A 10,585-nucleotide genomic window follows, 5' to 3' on the forward strand; every position below is an offset into this window, starting at 1 on the left:
TGACTTAGCTACAGCATTTGCATGCTCTAAAGCTCAAAGTCAATACTCCAAATGAAAACACACAGGTGTTTAGTCTATCAGGGCGAGTCAATGTTTTTGTCAACTTTTTAAACAACTTCCCCCACAATCACCAACACTCTCCAAATAGAATCTGCTGACTTCAATGGCAGGGTCAGTGTTACTGAGTGACTCATTGCCGGATAGAACAAACAACTCAACAAAGGCTACTGCAAGATATAAAAGCTGTTTCCTTATTGCTAGTGAAAGCTAGATTTTTTCATAACATAGAACGAAAAAGCCTGAGTTTCAGGGTTCCTGCTGTCTCAAATGGCCTCAAGAAACACACACACACTCTAACAACCCTCTCCCTCCCCTACTTCTCCCAACTCCTAGAGTGCACCAGATGCATTCAGTTCCTCAGTGAAAATACTCCTGAACCTGATCCAGTCCAGCTCTAACCCACGCCACTTCCCAGAAGCTAGCCTTGCCAACGTCTCCAGTAACATGCTCCCTGCCAAAACGAAATGGCACTTCTCCATCTTGATGCTCCTTGACCTATGTACAGAATTTGACACTGCTGATAACCAATTACACAACGCTCTCTTCTTGGCTTCTGAGCCTCTTTCCTCATTTAGTCTGCCTCTCACCTCATCTACGTTAAAGACCCTTCACCCCCTCATTCTTTCGCTTCCACTTTCTATGGGGTTCCCCTCGCACTGCTTTGCAAAGTACTTATTTTATGAAAAGCTAAACTCAGTGACAGGCAGAGGCCGTGCATTATGCATGCTGAACTCTTTCTGAATAGACAGTGATCTCACATTCTATTTGACTAGAAGAAAACTCGCACAACCAATTCATATTAAACATAAATCTATCATTCATCTTTCACTTTTCCCACACATCACATCGAAGTGTTAATAAAAAACAATGATAAATAACAAATCTCCCAAATAAAATTCCTCACTGACTTGTCTGTTTTTATTTCTGTTTCTACGTCCTAATTAAATCTGCTTTTTCAGAGTAGCATTTTCTGATCTTGATTTGCCTTCTTTTCAGCTCTTGTATTTTTTTATGAAATAAATTTTTTAAAGTATTTATTGTTCAATTGCATTTTGCTTAGTAACTACATGCTGTAGTTTATCACAAAGTGAAGTCAATTAATATTTGCTGCGTGATGGTCACACGAATAACTGGATTATGTGTACTGTTTCTCAATTTGATTATTGAAGCAGTTCATACAAGTGAATTAACTGTTTCATTGTTTGTTTATGTGAGTCATTTTAGTGGCCAAATAGTATTATCTCAGAGCTAACAAATCCAAAGTAAAATTATTTTTATTTACAGAAAGATATGAATCTAACTCTATTTTTTCTTATAGTTGTATGTTATCTTTTATCTCCTGTTAAAGTATTCATATTCTCAGAATTCAAAGTTGCAAGAGTTTTTCCTGTTAAGTCTTAATTTCTTCTGTAAAAGTTACCTTTTTTATTTGTCATCGTGTCTATGTGATTGCTTCTACCATATAATTATTTAACTTGTTGTATAAATCATGTGCAAGAATCTCTTGTTCAACTACAATCTTTGATTCTATTTCTTAATATATTCTTCTTGTGTATCCCTTGAATAGACCGAATTATGTGTTTGCTCACTAGTCACTCTATGATCATTTCACCTAAAGTACTATTCTATTGAGTAAATAGAAAGTTAGGTAAAGACCTAGAGAGTTGTTTCTATATTAAAAAGTTATACTTCTTTTTTCTATATCCTTAAATCTGATTCTAAATTCTTATAAAATAAAATTAATATTTATTAAACATGTACTAAGCAACTTCTAGTACTATGAGGATATGAGCTATTAAAATATTACTTCTCAGTGTAATTATTTCTGTGACTGCACTAAACAATCCCTGTGGTGAGCTTCATGTCGGGAGGTGGACCCTCCAGTCCTCCTCTGTTTTGTCTCTGAGAATCATTTCACAAATGATCTTCATTTTTCTCAAAACCATAGATGGGAGACCATTCTGTGTTTATTTCTCTCCCTCTTATGAGTACTGTCATAATAAAATTTGACTGAATGAGGAAAGTAGAAAGCCTGTCTAGAGTACAGGCCAGTGTGGGGTGTGGAGGAAGGATACTTGGGATATTGGTGATGGGAATGTTGCACTGGTGAAGGGTTTTATATATACATATATATGTAATCTTATATATATATATAAAGAGAGAAAGAAAAGATAATGCTTTGCACAAGCTGTGTTCTTTACACTGACTGTATAGAAAGAGGAGGTACAGTAAATGCTCCCCATATACACCTCAAACCAGGCCCTTTGCCTGGTCTGTATTGTGAATGGGGGGACAAAAAAAAAAAAAAGGAAAAAAGGAAAGAAAATACATTACTTCTGCCAATTAACAAATTATATTATGTAAAAACTACATAAACATCTGAAACCATGAATCCAATGTTTTTATGTTTTCTTTGTAGATTTATTCAGTTTTATATTATAAAAAATGAACCCCTTCTATTATTCAAAGGTTCTTGTTAGATCAATATTTCCAGTTTAGAAATATGTGATTCCTCATGATTTTCCTCCCTTATCTTCATAATTTTTTATAATAATTTGTATAATGAAAAGGAATCTCTTTGATTAACAAGAGTAGTAAGTCATAGTTGCATTGTAATTAAGATGTACAAAAGAAGTCTTGATATTTTTCATCTGAGTCTCCAAAATATAGAATTTAGAAATAAAAGAACTTTTCCTATAGTAATCCTTTCTTCAAGTTGATTCTCATAGTTAAAAACCAAGTTTATTCCAGATTTCTTTCTTTGCTTGTTATAGCCACACTCTTATAGACACATTCTTTTGCCCAACATTTTAAAATCTTCAATAAAATATAAATGAGCAACAACTTCTTGCTAACCACAAATTCCCCTTCTTGTTTTGCTTTGTCTAAATGTTCTTCTTGAATGCCCAAAGGACTTTCTCTTCCTGCTTGGCACAGTCCTAAATTAGTTTGAATCACATTATTCTTACATCCAGTGTACCTGCATTATGATTCCAAGGGTAATTTGTGTCCTTTAACCAGAGTGTGCTTATCATCAATGCTTCAAAGGACTGCAATCTGGCCTTGATCTTGCTCAGTTCATCAAGGCTGCTTGGGGGTAGAGCTATTCACTGACCCAGTATTGGTTACATTCCTAAGACAACTCATCCAGGAACATAGGAACATCTAACACTATTGTGTTATTGGGTTTTTTTTTTTCAATCACATTGACAAGGCTATGCTGATACAGACATGTGTGCCTATTCTTTCCCCATTTAACTCAAGGTAATAGGCAATATTTTTATTATATCCTTTTGAACTTCAATTCTAACCTAAAGATGTGAGTATCAGCTAAAATATTATATTGCCTCTGTGTGTGTTTTCAAGTATATTTTAAGCATCTAATTTTCAATATCTCATTAAAATATTAAGGATTGGCAAGCTAGTATAGAGATTAAGGCATTTGCATTGCATATAGTGATTCTGATTTAATATCCAGCACCCTATATGATCCCTGGAGAACTTCTAGAAGTGATTTCTGAGTACAGTGCCAGGAATAAGCCTGGTGCACTGCTGGATGCTTCTTAAAAAAAAGTACATAAATATATATTGAGACTTAGCATGAGTACTTAAAATAAATGGGTACAATTTTCCTCCTTTATTGTTCATTTATTCTTTTATCTTCCCTGGCTTTTTACCCTAATGCTGTGTAAGTTAGTCTGCCCAAAAGATTGATTAAAAACTTCTATTTTATGCAAAATGCCCACTGCCTACAGGCTATATTGTTGAGACACAAGTATTACTGTGCTGTCATAGCATTGCAATACTCTTTTGTAAATAATAATAAGACCTGCTCTAAGCTATTATTAGTGATATACAAATTTGTTTTTCTGTACAACTATTTTCCATATTTATTTCTGAGTATTAGCTTATCAATTTTTCTTTCAGATAAAAGTTATTCCCATTAATTACTAGAGACAGCTAACATTTTTCCTAAATTATTTTATATCCTTGGTGAACAGTAACTTGCTTATCTTGATATAACTAGGCAAACCTCAATTTGCTAACATGTGGGGGGAACATTGGAAAACTCTGAATTTCACATCATGTGTGGAAAAGGTATTTATAAATATGCTTTTTATATGCTAAATTAATTTAAGTTCATTGGGATGGCAATACTTCAGAAATAAAGAGTTTTTTGTGTGCAAAATGCAGAAGTGGCGCCAAATTATAGGCACTTAAATATTGGAGGCAGGAATATTTCTCAAGACATCGATCATAGTCCTTACTTCTTTATGCAAATGCTCTATCTCAAAAAGACTTGAGCTCTAGATTAAACCTTGACATTTGCCTCTTCCTGGATTCAAGAAAGTTAGCTAACCTAAAGGTTATACTGGAGCAGCAACATTGTTAACTCTATTTGGTATTTTTCAGATATGAATATGGAGTTCTAGTTCTGATACCAGGTACAATAAGGGAAAACACTTTATCTATATCTTCTATCTTGAGTTGCAACAACTAGAGGGAGTATGGGAGTTCAGGGCACAAAAGTGCAGAATTTAAATAGTCTAATAAGGGGGAAGGAGAAAGAGAGAGAGAGAGAGAGAGAGAGAGAGAGAGAGAGAGAGAGAGAGAGAGAGAGAGAGAGTCTCTTAGATATCATTAAGGATGTAAATTCTTCATCCAAAATGAATCATTAGAATAAAAATAATAAACATTAGTTTCTCAGAAACTAAGATTCACAACAATTATAACTGAGTTATATTATTAAAAATAACATCACTTTGAGGGGATTCAATCCTATAAATTGTGACTTTTTAATGTAAGAAATATTACATTGATTATTTTTATATGAAGGCACTAGAACAGAAGATTACAGATTGCTCTGCTCTCCAGAACACAGTTCCTAGCAATGTAGCACCCAACCTTATCCTAACAAAAACATGCTTGCTAACAATTAAAATGCGTATATTTCATGAGTTTGATGCTAAATCTGGATAGAAGCTGGAGCAACAATCTTAAGAAGTATCTTGAAGCATGAACAGTTCATTAATGAAAGAGAAATGAGCTATCCAGAAAAAGAAATAAATTACACAGAAGACCTATTGTATTTGAAGAAAAATGGAAATTTTTCTGAACTTGTAGTTTTAGAAGGGTGAAAGACTAGCAAAAGAAAAAAGGAGACAAAGGCTAATAAGTAGGTTCCTTTCAGGCAAAGGAGGAAGTCTGGATTTTATCTGATAGGAAATGGGAGCCTTTGATGATTTTTTTGTAGTATTTATTTTTAAATATTGTATAACTACAACTGCCTTCTAAGGTGATGAGAGTAAGTGAAATGGAGAAATTTGTCAGTGCCTTTCTTGATTTTACTAAATAAGTCTGATGGGTTTTGCTATGAGGAAACAAGGTTAACTGAATTATTCTGAGTAAGAGAAGAATTTAGACTTATTAAGTTAGAAAATTCAGAACAGAGACATGAAGGAAATAGAGAAAAATTACACTTAGTAAAGAAAAATATGAAGGCTATTTTAAAATTATTATCTCTTTACTATATTTAAAGTTAAACTGATAATTTAAATCCAACCCAGGCTTCCCCAAATCCTTAAGTCTATTAAACTTTGACGATCAATGTCTGAAAATAAAATGACAAAGAGATGAATTAGTTTGATCTGACACATTAAGTTAGTAAACCCCAAAGGTTAAGATAATTTAAGAATTTAACTCCCATAGGTATTTGTAAAACTCTTGGGAAAGATTCTGGTTACCAGGTCATGGGATTAGGAGACAGGAAGTGATTTTACAAATTTTATTTACATGACAAGTGGATTAAGTAGTAGTACCAGATGTTAGAGAGAAATGAGAAGGACATCCAGTGAGGGTATGGAACACAGGATTTCACACCTGCTTGGTAGTACGTGTGATAGCCCAGTCTTTTGTAGGTTTTTTAGTAGGAAAATGCAAATATAGCCAAATTTACAATTATGTAACTGAGAAATATGGGAATATGGGTATTGGCAGAAACTGTAAAATTTGAGGCAATGAGATATCAATGAACCAATATAAAGTAGCATGTAAAACAATAGTGGGTATCAGAAAGCATATCTATATGTTTAACTTGATAGAACTGATAAATGGCACAGGAATAGGCATTAGATTTAGAGGGGCCAGAGTGATAGTACAGCAGATAGTGTTATTTGCCTTGCATGCAGTTCACCAAGGTTCATTCTCCATTCCCTCATAGGGTTCCCCAAGTTCATCAGGACTGATCCCTGAGTGCAGAGCCAAGAGTAAAAACCCCTGAGCACTGCTGGGTATGGCCCCAAAATAAAACAAAACAAATGGATCTAGAATGTGCTGAGTTTGAAATAACTGAAAAAAAAACTAAGTAAAAATGTTCCTAGGACATTGTTTATTTGCCTAAAACGAATTTGTACTTCGTATTTGATTTACTAAAAATAAAACATAGACTCATGCAATTTCTTTCTTCCCTCTTAGTGACTCATGTGGTTCTTTTTACTTTTCTTTTTCTTCTTTCCTCCTTTGTTCCTTTCCTTTGCCTCCTCTCTTCATCTTTTCTTACTTGCTTGTCTACTGTATCTCAGAAAAGTTATTAAAAAAATGAGTAATATCTGCCATTCACAACTTTTCTAAATAAGTTTTTTAAATTACCCACACCATAATTTATATGATAATTGATGAAAGCATTTCTATGAAAGGAATTTTACCATTTTGATATTCTAATAAAACACTATTTTTGTTTATCTGTTTTCATTTTATTGATAAAAAGAAAGTTGTTCCTGTCATAAATATTTTATTTTACAAACATTATGGTCCCTATATAATTTCCATCTTAAGGAAAAATTATTCTAAAAGCTATTTTGCTATTCTTGTGTACTAACTTTAGTTTAATTCTTTCATTTTATTCATTTTCTATTATTCAATATATAAGCCATTTTCATATTAATGTGTGCTTTCTATGGTCCTCTGAAATTAAACTAAGCAAATATTAACACCTGATTGGCTCTTGTTACTATCTTCTATGAAACTCTACTTTTTGGTGCTGTTATAGTTATCATAAAGTTGTTATATAAATGTTCCATAAGAATCATTTAATATATGAGGTCTAACATTTTATAGAGAGGAAAATAAAATATATTTATAAGAATCATTATAAAAGATTTTTCTTTAAATTGTAAAAGAATAAAGAATTTATTTGCATTTTAGGTAGAATTTTCTTCTAAGTTATAAAATAAAATAGGCTATTTGAAACTAGAATAACTCTTAAGTCTTAAAACAATTTTTAGTTTCAACATAACTTGTATTTGGTCACAGGATTTATAATATTTTTTATATTTTGTTTTATATTTATGAGGACAGTCACCTTCACTTATAATGTCAAGAAGACCCTTTTCCTACCCACTTAAAGACTTAATTTTGAACAAAAGATGCATTCTTATTAGTAAGATAAAATAGTAAACATAAAATATATTGTATGCATAAGCAATCGCTTTCAGTAAACAATTTGTAAAAAGCTGGTGATAATAAATCTTATTGAATAAGAAAAGACACTAATAGTTAAATATTATCTACTAAATACATGTATGTTCACAAAAAGTTGACTTTTAAACACCAAGCTTTATTCCCACCCACAGAATATAGAGTATCTATGGAGGCCTTCTAAACATTTATAATGCTAACATCTTATATTGATTTTTTTAACTTGAGAGGAAAAATAGCTTATTATTCCATATATGCAAATTTCTAATTAAATCATTTTTTATTATTTAGTTGATGAAAAATAGAACAAGGACAATTGAAATACATCAGTATTGTGTAGACTTTGAAAACTATTTTTTCTGAAAGAAAAATATTTTAAAATGGTACTCAATGCTTAAAAGTCATCTGTCTTTCAAAAACTAAATTTGACTATCATTTGTTTGCATTATACATTTCTCCTGAAAAATTCAAGGTATTTTATTATATGCATTATACAAATCAAAGCTACTTATCGAGACAATAGTATTTTAAAACATAAGAAGTGACTTTTTTTTTCCCCAGAAAAGAACCCAAGAAATATTTCCAAAGTGAAAGTTGTAGTAAAACTAAGAAAAAGAAATTTTGTAGTAGTCCTGTACAGGGGTTTACTTATGAGAACACATTTTTATTTCAAAACTTTTACCATTGTTGTATAGGAATATCCCAAATTCTCTGCTTTGAGGATGCGACTCTTACCATTTGTTTAACGGTGAACAAATTCTCCAGAATGAAACCCAAGTTCTTATAACTAGAACCTCTTCCATAAGCCTCTCATGAAAAGGTCACTGCCATTCAAGCTCACTCATTTCTCTCCTTTATATATTTATATGTGTCACTCAGCGCCCTTCCTCCTGCTTGGAAAGCCATCAAGAACTTTTATCTTAAGAGTCAGTTGCCAGTTCTTTTTATGAACAGTCAGCAGGATTCTAGAGAACCATGAATATAAGCCTGCCTGTGCCTTTTTTTTTTTTTTTCTCAGACTAAGAATGCCATTACCTCAAAAGCTAATCACTGGGAAATGTTCACATGAAGTTATTCAGTCTCAGTGTTAATATCCCACCCTCATGTCCTATTCCTGGGCATATAAACATTCTCTTTTTTACTACAGAAATCTATTTACACTCACTGAGGTTTATCAGGATGAGTCAAATCATTATAAAATTTTCCTTTTCACTTTGATATTACCTTGCCCAGAATGTGGATACTCGAAATATTAAAATGTTTGATTAGCCTTCCAAGTGAAGGACATAAATTCACAGAGCTTTCAAGCATATTCTGTTGTTTTACCCCTTTCTCCAATGCTTTCCTTATAATATTAACATATTTGGCAAGATGGCATTCAATTTCACTTAAAATGATGGAATTAAGCAGTCAGGCCATCTAATGCTTGGAATCTATACACTCTTAGAAGCATAGTTAAATTTAATCAGATAGTAGACCATAAAATTAATAGTTCTACATTTGGACTAAAACAGATTTTTGAGTTTTATTTGACATTTTAAGAGTGAGTTAAGATAAATACATGAAAAAAAAAACACCAGGTCCATTAAACCCAAATATATTTGGGTGGTTATATTTCATATTTTATGACTTTACAGTTTTATAAATTGTTTAGTATATTTTAATTTTAATATGTTTTCCTATCATACACAAAATTATGTGACTAGACGGGTGTAGGTATTTCAAATATAAAATAAATTATGTCAAAATTTAAAGCTATTAATTAAAAAATTATATAGTACATATTGTTGATGTTGTTATGATTTTTTTGGAGCTCAACTACTTCTTAATATGTAGTAGGAAATTTTAGCTTTATCAGCATTTTAAATTTAATCAGGTCCTTATTTTTGTTTATTTCTAGTTTTTTTTTTAGAAATATTGCATAATTAAGTACACCAAAGCTGAGGAATATTTAAGACATGCAATATTCATTCCTTCAGATTTGCTACATCCTTTGTTTTATTCCCTCATACAAGTCACACATATTGCAGATAACTTACTCCAAACTTGAGAAATTGATTTTTATTTAACTGATTAATTCTGCAATGGATTTTTATATATGTATTTTGGAAGGGCTTTTATATACAATCACCCATATCTTTCTATTTAAGTCCAATCCCCAAATACAAGTTCTTATTTCCTTTGACACTCTCAATTTAGAAAAAAGAACTGCAAAATTTTAAGGACAAAAATCATCCAAAATCTATGTCAATAAACTTATCTAAGTTCCTTTTAATAGTTTGCCCATTTTGACAAATAATTGTGAAAAAATTTGTTCTATTTTTTTTTTGTATTTTTTTGGGGGGGTCAAACCCGATGACGCTCAGGGGTTATTCCTGGCTATGTGCTCAAAAATTGCTCCTAGCTCCGCGAACCATATGGGACGCCAGGGAATTGAACCGTGTTCCATTCAGGGTAAGCAGTGTACAAGGCAAACGCCCTATTGCTGCACCATCGCTTTGGCCCCTCTTCTTTTCAATTATAAGTACAACTTTTAAGTCCATGAACGAGGCATTCTCGCCCAATCTTTTTTCGGGGGTGGGGGTCACACCCTTTGGAGCTCAGGGGTTACTCCTGGCTCTGAGCTCAGAAATCACTCCTCAGGGGACCATAAGGGATGCCTGCGATCAAATCCATGTCCGTCCTGGGTCAGCAGCTTGCAAGGCTAAAGCTCTACCACTGTGCTACCACTCCTGTCCACTCTCATAAATTTTTATAAAAAAGATAAATTATTTCAATCATCCATCAAAATAAAATGACACTCACTTCACTCTTTTCTCCTCTTGGTGAGGATGGTGGGTTTATCAATAGATACTTTTCTTTCGAAAGTTTTCTGGAGCAACGCATATTTGACCATACGTTTTGTTTGTTTTTCAGTCTTTAGAGAAGCCTGTTTGCTTTTTAGCTTTTTATGTTATTGTATTTGCATATAAAAAGACCTCTGGGGATCACAATACTAATTGAAATGACAGAAAAGAAGGATAAGAAAAAAGATAAGAAGTATTATGTT

At 32.4% G+C, this 10,585-nt stretch overlaps 1 non-coding gene across 1 annotated transcript; it reads left to right on the forward strand.

Annotated features, from left to right (window-relative positions):
* Positions 1–2,230: 2,230 nt before the first annotated feature.
* LOC126026398 (small nucleolar RNA SNORA51) lies at positions 2,231–2,358 on the forward strand. Its single transcript, XR_007501685.1, has one exon. It is a non-coding gene; the product is annotated as a small nucleolar RNA SNORA51 (small nucleolar RNA).
* The last annotated feature ends 8,227 nt before the right edge of the window (positions 2,359–10,585 follow it).

This window comes from Suncus etruscus, chromosome 13, assembly GCF_024139225.1.
Source record: "Suncus etruscus isolate mSunEtr1 chromosome 13, mSunEtr1.pri.cur, whole genome shotgun sequence".
NCBI classification, from domain to species: Eukaryota; Metazoa; Chordata; class Mammalia; order Eulipotyphla; family Soricidae; genus Suncus; species Suncus etruscus.